The 22,762-nt window shown below is 38.5% G+C and overlaps 1 pseudogene; it reads left to right on the top strand.

Moving 5' to 3' along the window:
• The first annotated feature begins 4,024 nt into the window (after positions 1-4,024).
• LOC109558710 (large ribosomal subunit protein eL36-like) lies at positions 4,025-4,628 on the top strand (annotated as a pseudogene).
• The last annotated feature ends 18,134 nt before the right edge of the window (positions 4,629-22,762 follow it).

Below are 22,762 nucleotides of genomic sequence, written 5' to 3'. Positions count from 1 at the left end.
GCTACTGGCATTCACAGAGTCAAAATAACACACGGAGTATTAGTTAAGATGTTCTTGCATGTGTGGCCATTGGTATTATTGCCTGCTGAGCAGTCTCCCCAGGTTTCTTAATCTTCTAATGTTCTAGCTGGCCCTTTCCCCTTAAGCTTAAGCTGCTCATACAGGTGGTGATTTCTCCACTTTCTCTAGTCCTTACAACTCCATATGACAGCAGTGGATAACTGCTGTTAGTAATGGCTTTTAAAAGACTATTCATGCCTCAGACATTTTATTGTCTTACTTTCATTAATGTTATTGTAACAATTTCTAGTCTCATTCTGTAGTCATAGAGTGAAATATTTTTTATTAAGCTAGAACTGCATTAATGTAACAGCTGAACCACCCTAAATCTGAAAAGCCCCTGAATCTGAAAAGTCTTAAGAGGGTGTTTTCCTCTGAAATAAAAACATTGGCTTGCTCAAATTATGGGTTTCTTCTTATGCCCTGTTAACTACTTCCTGTTTACTCTTGTTGGTATGTTAGATTCCAATCCACTGGGGAAGACAGCATGTAATTATGTACTTGTCACCTTCCTTCCTTCTGGATCCCGAGAGTACCACCTTGGACTCACTGGGCCACTTCATTGCTTTCATAAGTTATATGAAAGATTTTACTTTACATTTCTCAATTGTTCTCAAATAGTACCCTTTTCTTCTTTATTCATCCCTGTGAGGGGGCAATAAACAAACAATTAGATTCAGTTATGTCACTTAGCTGATATGAACAGGTAGTGGTTGGTTTAATGACAAAAGTCCAGCATTCTTGATTCCCCACACAGCTCAAAACTACCCTCCCTCAGGAAAAGAGATAGGACCTTGTTAGCTATATCAGAGGAAAGCTGAATTAATCCAAGAAAACTGGTGTATAGCTGTTACCAAAGCAAATTCTGTTTTTTTCTCTCTCTTGGTAAGGAGGATTAGTAAATCTGGCATAGGGATTTTAAAGAATATGTAATGATGGTGTGCCATGATAGTCAATTAGACACTCCTATTTCCTTGGTGGCTCAGGCTATAAAGAACCCGCCTGCAATGCAGGAGACGCAGGTTTGATCCCTGGGTAGGGAAGGTACTCTGGAATAGGAAATGGCAGCCCACTCCAGTATTCTTGCCTGGAAAATCCCACAGACACAGGAGCCTGGTGGGCTACAGTCCATAGGGGTCACAAAATAGTCAGACACGACTGAGCAACTAAACAAAACTCAATGATATCGCAGCTTAAATTAAAACACTGAAGAAGCTATGTGTGACTTTGGTGCCTTCGTGAAAAATATAGTCTGCTTTGAAAGCCTGAGATGTTTTATAGACAATGACAGTTATACAAAAAGGAATCCAATGAAACTGGTTAAATACTAATGTGAGGGATGCAAAAAAAGACTTCTAAAGAAGGCCCATTTATTCTGTGAGCATTTTACGGCCTTGGATAGGCCAAGATGTATAAAACTGAGTTTGGGAGTAGGGGACATGGAGACCTAAGTTACTCTATCACTTTAGAGTTGGACAAATTGAAGTTGTGTTCCTTAAAGGAGAGGACAAGAAAAGTCACAAGAGTAAGAAAAATACAGGAGGCTGACATCAAGTTGGGCTGTTTTCTGTTACTGTGAAATGATGAGCATCCCTGCACATTACCACCTTCATTAAAGTCATCTCTACATATAAAATCTTTGAATGTTTTAAATGGCTACTGGGGAAAAGACCAAAGTCTACAGCTGGATTAACATGTCATAAAACAGGTAACATGAACAGGAAGATGCATAATTTGTAAACTAGACTAAGTAGATGGAAGCAGGAACTCAGAGACAGAAATAATTTTGAGGTCTCAAGGCCTCAAGGGACACATATAAAACTCTAGGAAAATGAACATCTACAATCCATAGAATAGTGATGGATTGAATCAACCTCATCCATGTCTTTGGTGGCCCCAGAGAACCAAGATGACCTCTGAGTTATACATGTTATGTTTGACCATTTTATAAAGAAAAAAATATTAAGTATTGTTTACGATCTGAAATACTGAAATCTTAAATTGAGTTCTGAAAATAATAATATCCATAAGGATAGCACTAACTTGCCTTCTTTATCTTATTATCTCTGAAGTTAAATAACTGCTGAAAAACATTTAAAGAAAATAAGCCCCCCAAAACTTCAAACTATCAAGCATTTGGGCACATTTATGAATAATTTTATTAGTTACATGTGAAACATCAACGTGCCTTGGCAATCTTTTCTTCTGTCCTGGACAAATTTATATTCCACTTTTTGTAGTTCTCTCCACATCTTTACTGCTATCTTCAAGGCCCCTTCTTTGTCCTCTACTACCTAACCTCACTTTTTGAAGATGACTTAGCGTTCTGCTTAATAAAGAAACTTGAAGTCATCAAATAATATTTCTTAAACTTCTTTCCCATCTCTGAAAATATTCTTGCATCTATAGGAATAATTTAATCTCAGAGGGATCCTCCCACCTCTTCCAGACTTTGCTACTTTCTCTCTTTCCATTACATTCAAATTTTTCTTCCCTACTAGCAACACATTCTCAGACTACAATCAATTTCTCTCATACTAAAAAATTAACTCCTTAACTCTTATTCTCCCAAACACCACCCACTACCTATTTTCCCTTCTCATACAAACCTGTCATAAGCATTGTCTTTATTTTTTTTTACTTAACTCACAGCATACTTATTCTCAATCCAACAAATATTTCTTTAGCAACTACTCTATATCCAGCACTGGGCTATGTACAACCATTACAAAATTGCTCTGCCTCTACCATTCCGCTGAAACTGTACTAAGAGATTATCATGTGAAATCCTAATTGTCAAATCCAAAGCCTATTTTTAGATCCTTATATTTCTTGACCTTTCTGCAGCATTAGATTTCTTTCACTCTCACCTTCTTGAAATTCTTGTAATCTGTGATAGTTTATTCTTCTTTTCTACTTCTTTGACAATTTCTTCTTTATATATTTTTAGTGGAAAATGCTTCAGAAAAGGGTAGAGTGAAGATTACTATTGAGGTCAACTACCCTGACAAATTTTTCCCTTGGCAAAAAGTGATAGGACCCTCATCTATGTGCAGTCTATCAGGGACATAAGTTTGGACTCAGCAGATCCATCTCTTTATTCAAAGCTTTTTGAGAGCAGGGTCTTTGATGTCTTCACTACATTATTTCCAGAACTTAGAAGATTTTTCCAGCACAGAATGAGCAGTCAATAAATATTTTTTGTAACAGTTTTATTGAGAAAGAATTGATGTACCATAAAATTCACTGTTTTAAAGTGCACAATTCACTTTTAGTATAGTCACGCCAGTTCATAATTTTTATAACATTTTTATCACCTCAAAAAGAAATCCTTCACTCATTAACACTTTTCATCCTCTTTCCTCCCCGCAACCCTTGGAAGCCACTAATTTATTTTTCTCTGGATTTGCCTATTCTGGACATCTTATAAAAATGGAATCATATAATGTGTGGCCTTTTCTTGTCTCGTTCTTTTACTGTGGCTGAAAAACATTCCATTGTATGAATATATCACATTCTGTTTATCCATTCATCAGGTGCTGCACATTTGGGTTCTTTCCACTTTTTGAGCTATTATGAAGATGCTGCTATGAACAGTCACATATAGGATTTAGTGTGGATACATATGATACATTCTTTTGGGGATATGTCAAGGAGTGGAACTGCTGGGTCACATGAAAATTCTGTGTTGAACATTCTGAGGGACTGCCATACTGTTTTTGTGAAATGGCTGAACCATTTTACAGTTTCACCAACAATTAATGAGATTTCCGATTTCTTCACATCCTCACTGACGCTTGCTATTATCTGTCTTTTTTTAACCATCCTAGTAGGTGTGAAATGGTATCTAATTGTTGTTTTAATTTGCATTTATCTAACAGTTAATGATGTTGAGCACCTTCTCATGTTCTGATTGGCCATTTATAGTCCATAAATAGTTTATGAATGAATGTGTTCAGTCAGAGACTCTGAGGCAGGCTCTCAGGAACACCATCCATAGTTATTCAGATAGTCATTGTCTAATAGCAATGAATGATCAGCAGAAGTTGGGAGTACCTTATGAACAAATGATTGCGTATCCAACTGCCTTAATTAGCCAACATAGCTGATGTCTAAACCTGGTTTGTTTTGTTCAGTATTGACTTCTGATTTTGATATTATCAAAGACAATTAGTACTACTTATTCTGAGTTCAAATTCTTTCAAGCAAATATAACAAAAGAAAAAGTAGCTTTTCCCATGGCAGCCACTGAAGAGCATCAGCCATGGCTCTGTGCCATCCCATGGCCATAGGCCTCAACAAGGGCCACAGGTGACCAAGAACAAGAAGTGAGCAAACTGAGACATAGCTGCCACCGCTTCACCAAACACACCAAGTTTGTGCAGGACATGTGCGGCTTCGCCCCTGATGAGTGGCAGCTCATGGAACTGTTCAAAGTCTCCAAGGACAAGTTGGCCCTCAATTTCATCAAGAACAGGGTGGGGACACACGTTCCTGCCAAGAGAAAGAATGAGGAGCTGAGCAATGTCCTGGCCACCATGAGGAAAGTGGTAGCGAAGAAGGACTGAGCCTTTTCCTTCTGTGCGTAATAAAACCTTCCCGTGGAAAGAAAAAAAAAAAGAGAGAGAGAGAGAAGAAAAAGTCAAGGGCCTATAAGAAAATCAATTGTCAGAGGGGATGACTGGCTTACACCACTTGGGGGACCAGGAGCCAGGAGTTATCCTGACTCTAATCTATCTTGATTTCCCTGTTCAAATGCTAATATGCAATATGGAATTATTTCTGAGGTGACTGTACTGTAATAAAAGGTAGTGGGCTTAGGCTGCCTAGCTGCTTTTCCCCAATCCTTATAGCAACTCCAGTATCTTTTAGGAAATAGCTTTTAATCCTATAAATACAATATGGTGGGACTGTAATTTCCCTAACCAACAGATATCCTTGTTCACCATACTAGGCCAATTAGAAACTTCTTTTCTAGAATGTTTTTTTTTTAACCTTTTTATTATTAAATAAAGCACAGATACAGAAAGTGACACAAAATAAATGTATAAAAGTGAATTATTAAAAGCCAACACCCCTGTAACCACCACCCCATTATGAAAAAGAAACCTTGCAACTACTCCAGAAGTCCCTTCATGTTGCCCATCCCAAAGGCTATTCCTTTTCTACAAAATAATCACCATCATGACTCTTACAATGTTTGCTTTTTACATTTCTTTGTGATTTAATCATGTAAGTGTCTCTAGGCATTGCAGTTTAGTCTTGCCCCATTTTTAAAAAGTCTATGGGGACTACCCTGGTAGTCTAGTGGTTAAGACTTCACCTTCCAATGCAGAGGGTGTGGTTTGATCCCTGGTTGGGGACCTAAGATCCCACATGCCTCATGGCCAAAAACCAAAATAGAATACAGAAGCAATATTGCAGAAAATTCAATTAAAAAAAAAACCTAATATGTCTTTTAAGAATCTTTTAATCTGCAGACTCTCCGTTATTCCTCTTTCTTAAAATACATTTTTTGAAGAATCTAAAACCATTTGACCTATAGAGTATTCCAAAGTCTGGATTTTGCTGATTACACACTCATGGTGCAGGTAAAATTCTCCTCTTTCCTATTTCTTATGAAGTAGCAGTTGAAATCCAGCCAACTAATCAAATGTGTTAGAAAGCACACTACATCCAGTTTTCTCACTTTTTTGATACTAGAAGCCATTGATGCTTAATGCTTAGCTCCATTAATTCACTGAAGATTGCAAAAATGCTTACATTTTAATTTTATCATTTTATTTTCATTTATTTGCTGATATAATTTTATGTTACTTGGCTACCCCATGGTACAGTCTATATAGGAAAGGCAGATTAAATATATGATTCTTTTCTTTCTCTACTTTTCAAAAAAATGAATTGGTTCCCTGTTACCCTCAAAAATCACTCCAAAATCACTGCAGATGGTGACTGCAGCCATGAAACTAAAAGACGCTTGCTCCTTGGAAGAAAAGCTCTGACCAACCTAGATAGCATATTAAAAAGCAGAGACATTACTTTGCCAACAAAGGTCCATCTAGTCAAAGTTACGGTCTTTCCAGTAGTCATGTATGGATGTGAGAGTTGGACTATAAAGAAAGCTGAGTGCCAAAGAATTGCTGCTTTTGAACTGTGGTGTTGGAGAAGACTCTTGAGAGTCCCTTGGACTGCAAGGAGATCCAACCAGTCCATCCTAAAGGAAATCAGTTCTGAATATTCATTGGCAGGGACTGATGCTAAAGCTGAAGCTCCAATACTTTAGCCACCTAATGCAAAGAACTGAGTCATTGGAAAAGACCTTGATGCTAGTAAAGATTGAAGGCAGGAGGAGAAGGGGACGACAGAGGATGAGATGATTGGATGTCATCACCGACTCGATGGATATGAGTTTGAGTAAACTCCAGGAATTGGTGATGGATAGGGAAGCCTGGCATGCTGCAGTCCATGGGGTCACAAAGAGTCAGACACACTGAGCAACTGAACTGACTACCCTCAAAAGGTGGCCAATTGTTTTTTTCCCCAATGTCATTATGATTATTCATTATCACACATTTAAACTTATCTAACGGACTTTGATCCATTGTAATCATTATCCTTGTGCTAAGTCGTTTCAGTAGTGTCCAACTGTTTGCGACCTTATGGACTGTAGCCTGCCAGGCTCCTCTGCCTGTGGGATTCTCCAGGTAAGAATATTGGAGTGAGTTGCTGTGCCCTCCTATAGAGGATCTTCCTGACCCAGGGATCGAACTTGAGTCTCTTAGGTCTCCTGCATTGGCAGACAAATTTTTTTACCACTAGCACCTTCTGGGAAACCCTCTTATCCTCATTGAAGCTCAAATACTGTCATGTTTGAGCAATAGAAGCTTACTCCAGTTGATTCCTGTATTCTATTGGCACAATTTTTTTTCTAGAAAGAAGATATTTTATTTTCAGCACTTAAGTTGTATATTTTATGATCTAGCATATGTTTTTGTTTTGAGCTACTCCTCGAGGGGGAAACCTCATATTTTCGGTGATTAGATGTTAATGGTCATAATTCAGTGAGAACCACAGCATAACAAAGAGACAGAGTTAGGAAATCTGCAGCATTCACACAGTTCATACTATTTCACTCAACTGCACTCCTGGAATTATGTCGATTGATTAATCCAGGTCAATTCAGAGACTTTCACCAATCTATGTGTCTGATCTTTTCTTATGATCAGATTCAGGTTATATATTTTTGGCAGAAATACCACAGAAGTGGTAAAAATGTAAAGAATGGTATTTACAATTAAACCTAGGCTCGGACATGCTCACTGCTACTACCATTCATTGCTTTTAGACCCACTCAGGAGAAATCAAAGATTACTAGAATGAGTTCTACTTAGCAGGTATCAGGCTAACTCTCCTGCACATGATACATTTAAATTCTGGACAACATTTGTTTCAAAAAATTTTTGTTTAAGCCAATCAGTTGAAGGCTCTGGAGAATGAAAAAGACAGGCAAAAACTAAAGGAATGTTGACTCTTGAAATAAGGGATGTACTGTGTGATATTTGTGTTCCGAAGTCTTTTTGCTTGAGGGAAATCCCTTGTCTGTGAGACATATGGTAGCTAGAACTCAAGTAGAAAACTGAGATCTTAGTGGCATGAGGAATCATAAGACTGAGTGTAGAGCTGCTGGAACACCCGGAATGGGGAGCCTTGAGAATAAAGAAGTCTGAAAATCTGCATAAAAATTGCATCCGAGTCTTTGGCTGATCACAGAACTATACCCTTGTAGGGAAACTCTATGGAACCCCATAGAAAACAACAGTGGAAAGAGGGAAGGAGTTTAGCACATTTCAATTACTGTCTATCACAAGGGAGACTGAACTGAGTTTGTATCCAGTCAAGTTAACTACTGCTGGAAAAACAACTAATGTTCTTCTGAGGAAAACAGCAAAATCCAGTGTCCCTATAATGTCCAGTATACAACAAAAATGCTTGAAAAATCCCATGGACAAAGAAGCCTGGCAGGCTATAGTCCATGGGGTCGCAAGGAGTCAGACAAGACTGAGCACACATGCATACAATAAAAATGATTAATTTGCAAAGAAACAGAAAAATAAGACCCATGGACAAGAGAAAAAACAATTAAGAGAAAGCAATCCTGGATGGCCTAAATGTTGGAATTAGCAGACAAGGATTTCAAAACAGCTATAGAAATTTTGTCATAATGGATTAAAGGATAGATAGCAGTAGAGAAATATCAGTAGAAAAATGAAAACTATTATTTTAATCCCAGTGGAAATTTCTGGGTATCATTTTGTTCTTAGGTCTGTCAGATGCCTCAGTGCTTCTTCCAGGTTTCTTCCACCAAGACAGTGATAACATACAAGCCTGAGGATACCAGTGTTTTGGGGCTGGGAGGGACAGCTTATTCATTTAATTCTATTATAAATGCTCTCCAGATGGTTTTGTTATCTAGTTTCTCGCTTTACTTTCATGTAAAGATTCAAGAAAATTCTGCTGCCACTCTGCCACCTTCTTCCCGGAACTCCTGAAATTTGAATCTTGAGCAGACTTAGTAAAGATACTGAAAATAGTTGAAATACATTCATCTCAGTGGGGGTGTCCTAACTAAAATAGTGCTAATATAACTTCTCCTATCATTCTTGTTAATTGATGCCCAGAGCTGCTTTGATTCTCAATATCCTTCTGAAAAACACCTTTTTACTTAAGTAAACCAGAAATCATACTTTATGAAAGTGAAATGCTTTAAGACCTATAGTCTCAGAAAAAGAGCAAAATATAAAAAAAGAAACTTGACTGTGTTAATAGTAAAGTAGATGCAGTCTCAGAATTGGCTCTGGGCGGAAGTTAAAAAAGAAGTCTCTCCACAAAATGTTGGCCATTATGCTATCTTCACAAGGGTCTGGAGTCTAAATCTTCTGTAATTGAGGGTTGAGATTTAAGTGGCATTGGTGTGTTGTGTTTCCTAGAAGGCCCCTGGAAGAAGAAAACAAACCCTCCCTGGAAGAGTATACTCTTATGTTAGCCTTAATGTCTACAAATAGAGTTCCAACTATTTAATAATAATTTTAAAATTACAAACACAAAAGGAAAAAATCAGAAATAGAATAAATAATATACTAGAGAAACAGACTACAGATAGTTAAATTATCAGATAAACATACAAAATTACTCTGATGTATTTCCAGGAATATAACAGAGATTGAAATATCTGAGAATGAGAAAAAGGTAATAGGAACTGATCAGGAAGATTTGAAAGCTAGTACACTGAACTCATAAAAATGAAAATGTAATAAATGTAAAACTCAACCAAAGAATTAGAAAGCAGGTTAGATACAGCTGACTAGAATGAATGAGTTTTAGAACTGAAAAAATTTCAGATTGCAGATTGAGGGAACAAATTGATGTAAAACACCAAAGTGGGTTTTGGAGACATAAAGTACAGAGTGAGAAGGGCTAATTAGAATTCCTCAAAAGGCAATTGAGTTAAGGAAAGACAATATGAGAAGAAATAATGACTAAGGGAATTCCCTGGTGGTCCATTGGTTAGGACTCTGTACTTCCACTGCCAGGGTCCTGGGTTCAATCCCCGGTTGTAGAACTAAGATCCCACAAGCTGTGTAGCACAGCCGAAAAGAAAGGAAAAAAAAAAATAATGGCTAAGAATTTTCTAAAATCAATTCAAGACATAACCACATTCAGGAAGTCCAACAAATGCCAAACTGTATAAATAAAAAGAAATCCATACCTACATACAAAATAAAGCTGCAGAGCAACAAAGACAGGAAGAAGGTCTTAAAAGCAACTAGAAAGAAAAGATAGATTACCCACAAGGGAGACATAGTTAAACTGGCAGCTAATGCCTTAATAATAATGGGAGCCAGAACATAGTGGAATAATATATAATCAGAATGACCTTCTGAAAATGAAATACACTATTCAAAATAAATAAATAAATAAAACCAAGAGGATTTACCACTAAATGATTCTCACTGAGGGAACAACTCAAGAATGTACTTCAATAAGAAAGTAAGTGATTCCAGTAAGATGTCCTGAGATGCACCTATCAAGCAGGAAAGTGGAAACTTTACTCAAACAGGACACCAGTGATCTTCAGAGCCATGTATGAAGAAAACACTGTTTATTTCTTCCAACCATGGTTTTAGATTCACCTGTATCTGATTTTGCCAACAGATTCTAAAGCCTCTGTCATTAGGACCTTGAATGCTTTCTAAGCAATATATTTTTTAAAAAGAAAAAAGAAAAACTCAATGCCTTTCTTAAACATTACTAGCTGGGGTGAATTTTATATTTCTATAGTCAAAGGGACTTGCTTTTGGCTAACAAACACATTTTTGGAACAGCTTGCTCTATCTGAATCAGGAAGCAGAGAAAAGAAGCAGTCAGATCAGCAGGAAGAACAAATGTTGCAAATGGAACAAAACATGGACAGATGGTTGAATCTGTGTTAGATCACTCTGAACCATTGTGAAGGCAAGTAGGGACATTAATTGTTCAGAGCCTGCACATAGTGAAATGGGGGGAAACTATTCAATATATTGCATGTGAATTTCCCAATACTCTACAGAGAAGAATCACTGATACACATGTATGATGTTTGCCTGGAAGAAATTAAAAGTTTTGGCATTTCCACCCAAAGCACATCTTAGTTTTACATTTCCAGAGTAAAGGTCTTCACTAGATTATTTATCATTATGGTCATCTTGTTTGATGTCTTTTGCATTGGTCGAAAGCTGGGAGATAATAGAACACTTTGGAAACACTTGCTTACTAAAAAAGTCAGGTTATAAGTCCTCATTACTTCAGTTATTGCCAGGTGTCCTTAAATTATTGTCATCAAAAAATGTGAGAATCTTGCCTATAAAAGGCAAAATTGTGAAGAGGGCAACAGTTTATTTCACCATAACCTAAATTAAAATTAAATTTTTTTCTTTCATCATCTTTCTTCTTCATGAAGATTTGACCTCCAGAGCCAAAATTACTGTTCTTTGCTACATTTATCTCAGCTATGTATTAAGAACTCAATATTATCTAACTTGCACTGTAGTATTTCTAATTATTAACCCTTCCAAGGTTGAATTTTTACGAGAATTTTTTTTAACCAGAATGAAACACTAATTGATAGAATGTCCAGTAATTTAGCAAATTTCTGAACATCTACTGTATCAAGGTGGGATATCAACTCATTAGAGAAAAGATATATTTTGGAGATAAATGGATAGCCATCTGGAGGAAAGTGAAATTAGACTCCTACCTCAGATGATAGACACACATAGTAAGAGATTCAAGATTAATTATCATGAAGTTGAAAGTAAAAATCATAAAACTTCAGACTAAAATACAGTAAAATTTTTAATTATTCTTCACATTAAGCCTTGCTACTGCTAAGTTGCTTTAGTCCTGTCCGACTCTGTGTGACCCCATGGACGGCAGCCCACCAGGCTCCCCCGTCCCTGGGATTCTCCAGGCAAGAACACTGGAGTGGGTTGCCATTTCCTTCTCTGATACATGGAAAGTGAAAAGTGAAAGTGAAGTCGCTCAGTCGTTTCCGACTCTTAGCGACCCTATGGACTGCAGCCTACCAGGATCCTCCGTCCATGGGATTTTCCAGGCAAGAGTACTGGAGTTGGGTGCCATTGCCTTCTCCGACATCGTCTTAGTATAAAACAAAACTGAGTATATTTTTTAAAATATTAAAAATTTGACTATATGAAAATTTAAATGTCTAAACAGTGAAAGACATCATATAAAAAGTTAAGATGATAAATGAAAATGGAGAAAATATTTGCAACACATATGATAGATACATAAAACCAGTATAGGTGATGTTTAAGAGCACAAGCTCAGGAATGAGATTGCCATATACAGATACTGCTGCTGCTGCTGCTAAGTTGCTTCAGTCGTGTTCACCTCTGTGCGACCCCAGAGATGGCAGCCCACCAGGCTCCCCCATCCCTGGGATTCTCCAGGCAAGAACACTGGAGTGGGTTGCCATTTCCTTCTCCAATGCAAGGAAGTGAAAAGTGAAAGTGAAGCCACTTAGTCGTGTCCGACTCTTTGCGACCCCATGGACTGCAGCCCACCAGGCTCCTCCATCCATGGGATTTTCCAGGCAAGAGTACTGGAGTGGGGTGCCATTGCCTTCTCTGATACAGATACTAGTTACACCATATTCTAGTCTTTTGGTCTTAGGCAAGTTACTTAACTCCTTTGAGCCTCAAATTTATTCATCTATAAAATGGAGATAATAATAGGGTTAGCTGAGAACTATTATTATTGCTCATAGTATACAAAGAGTCAATTGAATCAATAAGAAAAACCAACTGATCCAATAGAAATTCAACATCAGTTAAAACCCAGCTACCTTTTCATATAACTTTCTGCTACTCTGTGACACAATTTTGGCGTATCAAATTGTCTTAGTCTGTATTCTCTTTAAATTGACATTATACTTCTTTGCTTCCATACTTTGCTGTTCTCTTAGCTCAATCTAAAAATTCTCCATCTAGTCTTCACACAAGAAAACATCACCCATATTCTAAATCCTAACTCCAATCCTGACTTCCCTATAGAGTGTTTCTGATTAGAGAATGGTGCATTCTCTCCCTTTCTTTCTGAATTTCTAAGGTGCTTATAATACTAGTTTCTACATATAATCAAACTTGGTTTTTCCTTTCAAAGTAATGAGTGTACATGTTTTATCTCCTATAGAAATTTGTGAATTTTCACAGGACAGGAAATTCACATATTCTATTTCTATATCCTCACAGTGCATAGTAAGTATTCACTGTATAAATGTTTAATTTTTTATTTTCCATAACTTGATCTATTACAAAGCATTGAGAATATATATGAAATTCTCACACCCATAATTTGTCCACCCCACCCATTCCACCCACACACATAGAAAAAACAACAATAACAACAACAAACATTTCCCAAACAGCACATAGCTTCTTTATTTACACTTAACTGTAAATACATAGGATAGGCACAACTGAGTGACTGAGCACACACACACATCAATACATGTTGGAAATGATCTGGGATGTAGTCTGGCATGGATAGTTTAAACGTCAGTCCAGGTGATTTTATCGTGTCTAAGATGAGAACCACTTTTTAAAATAAAATTATTAACTATAGGCATAAATTTAATTTTAACATAGAAGTAAATATCTGTGTGCAAAGAAGTGGGAAGAAGGCAAAACTAAAAGTCAGAAAATGTGGGATCATGTCTGGTACAATCTTCTGCCATGAGCCACCTTTGTGTCTTTGGGAAATTCACCTAATCTATATGGGCTTTAGTTTTCTATGTAAAATTAGGATGCTGGACTAGTCATTCTCAAATGTTCCAACTTCATGGTTTTTTGGAGGGTAATAGCTATAACATCCTATGCTATAAAATCTGAAATTTTAAAAAGTATGCAACAACAGAAAATTCTCTGTGATGTTGAGATGATTATCATTGTTTATTTAGTGACTATAAATATTTTTATTGTGTTTTTTTTTGATACCACAATGATGGATATATGTCATTGTGTATTTGTCCAAACATAGACAAAGAATGTATAACACTGAGAGTGAACCATAATGTAAACTATGGACTTTGGGTAATAATGATATCAATGTAGGTTCATCAGTTGTAACAAATGTACCACTCTGAAGGGGGACGGTGATGATAAGAAGGTTATGCATGTGTCATTGTTGGGGATATATAGGAATTCTCTGTACTTTCTCCTCAAATTTGCTGTGAATATTTAACTGTTCTTAAAGATTATTTAAATTTAATTGTGTCTTTTAAATGAATATTATTTTTCGTACACACATATGACTTTTTCCCATAACCTATTTATTGTATCTGGGCTTCCTTGGTGGCTCAGATGGTAAAGAATCTGCCTGCAGTGCAGAAGACCTGGGTTCAATCCCTCGGTTGGGAAGATCCCCTGGAGAAGCACATAGCAACCCACTGCAGTATTTTTGCCTGAAGAATCCCCATGGACAGAGGAGCCTGGTGGGCTACTGTCCATGGGGTCATGAAGAGTCGGACATGACTAAGCAACTAAGCACACAGCACATTTATCGTACCCAGTACAATAATCAGCTCACCCTGAAAATAAAGATCAAAACAGCTGAGATGAATTTATACTTGATGGCAGAGCAGGACATCATTTCATTTCTCCAAAGCAACATTTGAGAATGATAAACTAGCCCACTCTTGAGTTATTGTGAATTATTTTCCCAGTAGTGATGATGAGCAGATCCTAATCCTTCTACTGGCTCCATACCTCTTTCTACCAGCAGTACCTATTTTTCTGCTCTCAGCTAAATTTAAGAAAGCAATATGTGGTCATAAATTCAGGCAAAACAAAGTAATTGATTAGAGTAGTAGCTAAGCTCTAGTGACACCTCATTACTAGAAAGTCTTACCCTCATTATCCCAGAGGCTTAGTATACTGCTACTGCTGCTAAGTCACTTCAGTCGTGTATGACTCTGTGCGACCCCATAGACGGCAGCCCACCAGGCTCTCCCATCCCTGGGATTCTCTAGGCAAGAACACTGGAGTGGGTTGCCATTTCCTTCTCCAGTGCATGAAAGTGAAAAGTGAAAGTGAAGTCACTCAGTCGTGCCCGACCCTCAGCGACCCCATGGACTGCAGCCTTCCAGGCTCCTCCGTCCATGGGATTTTCCAGGCAAGAGTACTGGAGTGGGGTGCCATTGCCTTCTCCGAGGCTTAGTATAACTGCTGTCAATTCTCAATCATAAGTACTAACAAAAGGAGATTTGGGGAATGAGGATTAATACAGATAATTCAAGGAATTTTATATTGAGTTTAGAATGCACTATATATGGAAAACTTTCAATATCCTTTGTAATTACATTTTCTCTAGGATAATTTAAAATCAGCTTTCATTTCTCGAGTCAACAGAGGTAACTGCTATTATGTAGGTAGAGAAGATAACATGGTCTGAAACAAGAAATCAGTTGTCCATAATTACAGATGGAGAATGAAGATTCTTTTTGTAAAACTAAATATGTTTGTGTGCATGTGTGTTTGCCTGTGACTTTGACCTCCTGCCTTTTAAGGAATTTTTTTGCCCAGATGGAAATCAGAAGCTATAGTAATCTAGTACTGAAAGGTGAATTGTAAAATGGAAAGAAGTCAGAGCCATGTGTTATGATTTTACAGGTAGTTAAAAAAATGAACTGAGAAGTCACCATCTGGTGGGAGGCATCTTAGGGAAGCAGCCACCTTCTGTTGGGTATAAATAGAATGAAAGCTTGTTGAGCTATTTATTCTTAGATGTTTGTGATCATGTGTTGCTCCTCCACTGAAATGTGCCCATTTTACTATCTGGATATTTTTAGCTAACTCTGGGTTAATCTGATCAATTGATTTGTGCTAACTGAAGTTCAGAAGATACTCTCCTCTCTCAACCCTTAAGTTAGCCTTACCTGTCCAGGTAAACTATGAACATGTTTTCAGAATTTAGAACCCTCTTGTCTATCCTACTAGAAACCCGTATTGAGAAACTTCAGTTAAAGTAGGAGAGCAGCTCAGCACAGAGGAGAAGAAAGATCAGTGGGCTAGTGGGACCTTACACCATACCTGCAATCACAGAATCTACGAATAATGTCTAGAAAATGCACACCTGAAAGTAGTGCATATGTGAGTGGAAGTTTCATCTCTGTTTTCTTGCAGAAAAACATTGAGTGTTATTCTAAGTCATTTGAGACAGAATTATAAATAACATAAGTAACTTGCAAAATAAACAATAATGCTAACTAATATTTGTAGTGTTTTACAAGTGCTTCAACAAAAATGATCTTAACATAAAAATCTTGTGAGGCAGGTGAAATAAGTAAAATCTCAATTTAACACATGAAGAAATTGAGACTCAAAGAGATTAAATGGAATGCCAGCAATGGTATATAATTAGCTCATGGTGGGAAGAGAGGGAGGTGAAAGGGTTTGCATTCAAGTGACTATAATAACAACTCCATTTTTTAATGGCACTAAGTGAAAAGGAACTAAACAGCCCCTTGATGAAGGTGAAAGAGGAGTAAAAAAGCTGCCTTGACACACAACATTCAAAAAACTAAGATCAAGGCATCCTGTCACATCATTTCATGGCAAGTAGATGGGGAAAAAGTGGAAGCAGTGGCAGATTTTATTTTCTTGATTTCCAAAATCACTTTGGATGGTGACTGCAGCCACGAAATTAAAAAAAACACTTGCTCCTTAGAAGAAAAGCTGTGACAAACCTAGACAGCATATTAAAAAGCAGAGATGTCACTTTGCTGACTAAAGAACATACAGTCAAAGCTATGGTTTTCCCAGTAGTCCTGTATGGATGTGAGAGTTGGACCATAAAGAAGGCTGAGTCCCAAAGAATTGATGCTTTTGAATTGTGCTGGAGAAGACTCTCCAGAGTCCCTTGGACTGCAAGGAGATCAAATGAGTCAACCCTAAAGGAAATCAACCCTGAACAGTCATTGGAAGGACTGATGCTGAAGCTGAAGCTCCAATACTTTGGCCACCTGATGCAAAGAGCCAACTCATTGGAAAAGACCCTGATGTTGGAACTCTGAGGGCAGGAACAGAAGGGGGTGACAGGATGAGATGGTTGGACGTCATCACTGAGTCAATGGACATGAGTTTGAGCAAACTCTGGGAGATGGTGAAGGAAAGGGAAGTCTGGCAGGCTGCAGCCCATGGGGTCATAAAGAGTCAGACATGACTTAGCAACTGAACAACAACACTCAGCTATACCAGAGCTGTAAAATGTGTGCTAAGTATGAATTCAAATGTGAGATCCCTCCCTAACTCCATGATATCCATATACATAATCTCCTTACAAAATACATATATATATTTATAAAAGAGGTATTATTTTCCTCATCTCATAAATAAAGAGATGTGACTCAAAGAAAAAGAGACTGGCTTTACCAACCAGGGACCAGGAAGGAAACTCAGTTCAATAGAAGATTATAACAGACTACTTACAGAGATAAACGCAAAGTTAGGGAAACCAAAAAGAATGCTGAGGCATCCAGATTTTAGCAACAAAGGGAAGTTGTTGCTACTTCCAAACCTGAAAGATCCATGGGAGGGAAAAAGTGTGACCAGTGTTGCAGGAGAGCTAAAGGCATGTAGGCGGAACTGTCATGCAAGAGTTGTTGCTGTACAGGAATATTGACACCACCGGAGAAGCTTCACTGAGGCATGGAAGAGGCAGGGAAGAAGACCTGACCTCTCCTTGTTCCTGCTGTCTACTCTGCTCCCAGCCCCTCCCACTGGCTGAATTCAACAAGAAGCCAACTGGCAAGGAAACACAGGAAACAGAGATCTCAGGAGTCGGTCTCAAGGAGGCATACAGAGTAGGGCAGAAGAGGGTGGATGAGTCTGGCAGACTATAAATAACCAACATGCTTGCCTAAAATAGGGTTGCCAAACTTAGGGGGTAATAACACAGGATGCCCTGATAAATTTGAAGTTCATAGTTTTTTTAAAAAGTAAAATTTTAGTGTAAGTATGTTCCATGTAATGGGGTATATTTAAAATGAATAATTATTCCTTATTTACTTAAAATTCAACTTTAGCTGGGTGTCAGTTTAGTCTAAATCAGTAAGAGAAAATACAATTCTTCATACCTAAGATACAATTCTACTAGTCTTCTTTCTACCATCTCACAGCTTTTTTCATATTTTACATGCTTATTTGTATATCGCTCTTACCAGACTGGAATTTCCCTGGGGAGAAGGATCATATCTTTTTCATCTATATATCCTACTATTTTTCATCTCCTTCTACTTCACTCCCAGAATTTTGTAAAGTCTTGTACATAGAAGGTACTTAATATATTTTTGTTAAGCATGTTAGGCCCTTTATGAATATTTAATTGAATCTGATTTTCATTATCTATTTCTCTAAAATGCATTTATGCTAAAGTCACATATTGACTGAAATAAAAGTCTGATGTCATATCAGTTGTCACAAGTGTTCAGAGTCCATTTTCATCCCTTTTCATCCCTTCCTCTTAGAACTTTATCATTTCAGTTTAGTTCAGTTGCTCAGTCATGTTCAACTCTTTGCAACCCCATGAATGTCAGCACGCCAGGCCTCCCTGTCCATCACCAAGTCCTGGAGTTCACTCAAACTCACGTCCATCGAGTCAGTGATGCCTTCCAGCCATCTCATCCTCTGTCGTCCCCTTCTCTTCCTGCCCCCAATCCCTCTCAGCATCAGAGTCTTTTCCAATAAGTCAACACTTCACACGAGGTGGCCAAAGTACTGGAGTTTCAGCTTTAGCATCATTCCTTCCAAAGAACATCCAGGACTGATCTCCTTTAGAATGGACTGGTTGGATCTCCTTGCAGTCCAAGGGACTCTCAAGAGTCTTCTCCAACACCACAGTTCAAAAGCATCAATGCTTCACCACTCAGCTTTCTTCACAGTCCAACTCTCACATCCATACATGACCACTGGAAAAACCATAGCCTTGACTAGACGGACCTTTGTTGGCAAAGTAACGTCTCTGCTTTTGAATATGCTATCTAAGTTGGTCATAACTTTCCCTCCAAGGAGTAAGCATCTTTTTTTCATGGCTACAATCACCATCTGCAGTGATTTTGGAGCCCCAGAAAATAAAGTCTGACACTGTTTCCACTGTTTGCCCATCTATTTGCCATGAAGTGATGGGACCAGATGCCATAATCTTAGTTTTCTGAATGTCGAGCTTTAAGCCAACTTTTTCACTCTCCACTTTCACTTTGATCAGGCTTTTTAGTTCCTCTTCACTTTCTGCCATAAGGGTGGTGTCATCTGCATATCTGAGGTTATTGATATTTCTCCCGGCAATCTTGATTCCAGTTTGTGTTTCTTCCAGCCCAGCGATTCTCATGATGTACTCTGCATAGAAGTTAAATAAGCAGGGTGACAATATACAGCCTTGACGAACTCCTTTTCCTATTTGGAACCAGTCTGTTGTTCCATGTCCAGTTCTAACTGTTGCTTCCTGACCTGCATATAGGTTTCTCAAGAGGCAGGTCAGGTGGTCTGGTATTCCCATCTCTTGAAGAATTTCCACAGTTGATTGTGATCCACACAGCCAGTGGCTTTGGCATAGTCAATAAAGCAGAAATAGATGTTTTTCTGGAACTCTCTTGCTTTTTCGAAGATCCAGCAGATGTTGGCAATTTGATCTCTGGTTCTTCTGCCTTTTCTAAAACCAGCTTGAACATCTGGAAGTTCATGGTTCACGTATTGCTGAAGGCTGGCTTGGAGAATTTTGAGCATTACTTTACTAGCATGTGAGATGAGTGCAATTGTGCAGTAGTTTGAGCATTCTTTGGCATTGTCTTTCTTTGGGATTGGAATTAAAACTGACCTTTTTTTTTATAGTGACCATATAAAAAGACTGTCATCCAGGCATCTTTCTACTTAGGTTCTACGAAGGTTCTCTGAATCAAGTGACTGAACCTTGGGTCAGCACAGACCAATGAAAAAAAAGAAAAAAAAAAAACATTAAAATGTAATTTCAATCATCATCAAAGCTTTGGAGGGGAGCGGGGGGCGGGATTCTGCTCTATACACATGTTCTACTAGCCTAAGATATGAATATATATACATTGTAAAACATGTGAAGACTGACATTTTAAGAGGATCAGTTCAGTTCAGTTCAGTTCAGTCGTTCAGTCATGTCCGACTCTTTGCGACCCTATGAATCGCAGCACGCCAGGCCTCCCTGTCCATCACCATCTCCCGGAGTTCACTCAAACTCACATCCATCAAGTCAGTGATGCCATCCAGCCATCTCATCCTTTGTCGTCCCCTTTTCCTCCTGCCCCCAATCCCTCCCAGCATCAGAGTCTTTTCCAATGAGTCAACTCTTCGCATAAGGTGGCCAAAGTACTGGAGTTTCAGCTTTAGCAGACATAAATTGAGGGACTTCCCTGGTGGTCCAGTGGTTTGAGAATCTACGCTTTCCCTGCAGATGGCATAGGTTCCATCCTGGTTGGGAACAAAGATCTCGCATGCTGTGCAGTGCAGTAAAAAAAAAAAAAAAAAAACCAAACCAAACAAAAAAACATAAATAGAAACAGAAGCATCCAAAGTTTTATCACACACTCTATGGATCATCTTGCACAAACCCTATGTGCTAAATGTCTGTTCTAGAGAATGCTACCCTAAATTAGATTCTCTAGAGAGTGTTTGATTTCTTAAACGAAAATATTATTGACAGCTTTTGTCAAGTCTAGATATATATGTGTTTGAACTCATGCTTTCGGAGGCAAAGTCATTCCGACAGGATTCAGTAGGACCAGGGAAATATAGAATGAGAATAGCAGTTGGAAGAGATGGCTACAGAGAGAGTTGGAGCAGTTAAGATAGAGAAGTAAGAATATTTGCTGGCAGTAAGAAATATCAGCCTAATTAAGATTTAAAATTTAGCAGCTTAGAGTCCTTTCTATAATAAGAACAAATAGTAATTATGAATATAAACATTGCTTTATTGTTGTTTTGTTTAAACAAAAACAAAGCTTTATTATTGCTTTGTTGCTCAGTCATTAAGTTGCGTCCGAATCTTTGCAACCCCATGGACCACAACATGCCACACTTCTCTGTCTTTCACTGTCTTCTGTAGTTTGCTGAAACTCATGTCCATTGAGTCGATGAGGCTATCTAACCATCTCATTCTCTGACGCCCCCTTCTCTTTTTGCCTTCAATCTTTCCCAGTGTCAGGGTCTTTTCCAGCATCAGGGTCTCTTCCAATGAGTCAGCTCATCACATCAGGTGGCCAAGGTATTGGAGCTTCAACTTCAGCATCAGTTCTTCCAAAGAATACTCAGGGTTGATTTCTGACTGGTTCAATCTCCTTGCAGTCCAAGGGACTCTCAACATTGCTTACATAATATTATAGGTTCAGTTGCACAGTCATGTCCAACTCTTTGAGACCTTATGGACTATATCCCTCCAGGCTCCTCTGTCCATGAGATTTCTCCAGGCAAGGATAGGATACTGGAATGAGTTGCCATTTCCTCCTTCAATGGATCTTCCTTATCCAAGGATCAAACCCATATCTCTTGTGTCTCCTTCATTGGTAGGCAGATTCTTTACCACTAAGCCACCTGCTGCTGCTGCTGCTGCTGCTAAGTGGCTTCAATCGTGTCCAACTCTGTGCGACCCCAAAGACGGCAGCCCACCAGGCTCCCCCATCACTGGGATTCTCCAGGCAAGAACACTGGAGTTGCCATTGCCATTGCCTTCCCCAATTCATGAAAATGAAAAGTGAAAGTGAAGTCGCTCAGTCGTGTCCAACTCTTAGCGACCCCATGGACTGCAGCCTACCAGGCTCCTCCACCCATGGGATTTTCCAGGCAAGAGTACTGGAGTGGGGTGCCATTGCCTTTTCCACTAAGCCACTTGGGAAGCCTTAAATTGAAGAAAGTAGGGAAAACTACTAGACCATTCAGGTATGACTTAAGTCAAATCCCTTATGATTATACAGTGAAAGCGACAGATTCAAGGGATTAGATCGGATAGACAGAGTGTCTGAAGAACTATAGATGGAGGTTCATGACACTGTACAGGAGACAGGGAGCAAGACCACCCCCAAGAAAAAGAAATGCATAAGGCAAAATGGTTGTCTGAGGAGGCCATACAAACAGCTGAGAAGAGAAGCAAAGACAAAGGAGAAAAAGAAAGATATACCCATTTAATGGCAGAGTTCCAAAGAACAGCAAGGATAGATAAAAAAGCCTTCCTCAGCAATCAATGCAAAGAAATAGAGGAGAACAACAGAATGGGAAAGACTAGAGATTTCTTCAAGAAAATTAGAGATACCAAGGGAACATTTCATGCAAAGATGGGCACAATAAAGGACAAATGGTATGGACCTAACAGAAGCAGACGATATTAAGAAGAGGTGGCAAGAATACACAGAAGAACTATACAAAAAAACTTCATGACCCAGGTAACCATGATGGTGTGGTCACCCACCTAGAGCGAGACATACTGGAATGTGAAGTCAAGTGGGCCTTAGGAAGAATCACTATGAACAGAGCTAGTGGAGGTGACGGAATTTCAATTGAGCTATTTCAGATCCTAAATGATGATGAACCTGTGAAAGTGCTGCACTTAATATGCCAGCAAATTTGGAAAACTCAGCAGTGGCCACAGTACTGGAAAAGGTCAGTTTTCATTCCAATCCCATGAAAGGCAATGCCAAAGAATGTTCAAACTACTGCACAACTGCACTCATCTAACACGCCAGCAAAGTAATGCTCAAAATTCCAAGCCAAGCTTCAACAGTACACGAACCATGAACTTCCAGATGTTCAAGTTGGTTTTAGAAAAGGCAGAGGAACCAGAGATCAAATTGCCAACATCTGCTGGATCACCAAAAAAGCAAAAGAGTTCCAGAAAAACATCTACTTCTGTTTTATTGACTACACAAAAGCCTTTGACTGTGTGGATCACAACAAGCTGGAAAATTCTGAAAGAGATGGGAATACCAGATCATCTGACCTGCTTCCTGAGAAATCTATATGCAGGTCAAAAAGCAATGGTTAGAACTGGACATGGGAGGAGCTAAGATGGCGGAGGAGTAGGACGGGGAGAACACTTTCTCCCCCACAAATTCATCAAAAGAACATTTAAA

Source organism: Bos indicus, chromosome 5 (genome assembly GCF_029378745.1).
Source record: "Bos indicus isolate NIAB-ARS_2022 breed Sahiwal x Tharparkar chromosome 5, NIAB-ARS_B.indTharparkar_mat_pri_1.0, whole genome shotgun sequence".
NCBI lineage: Eukaryota > Metazoa > Chordata > Mammalia > Artiodactyla > Bovidae > Bos > Bos indicus.
The sequence above is the reverse complement of the archived record's forward strand: the minus strand, read 5'-3'. Positions and strand labels throughout refer to the sequence as shown.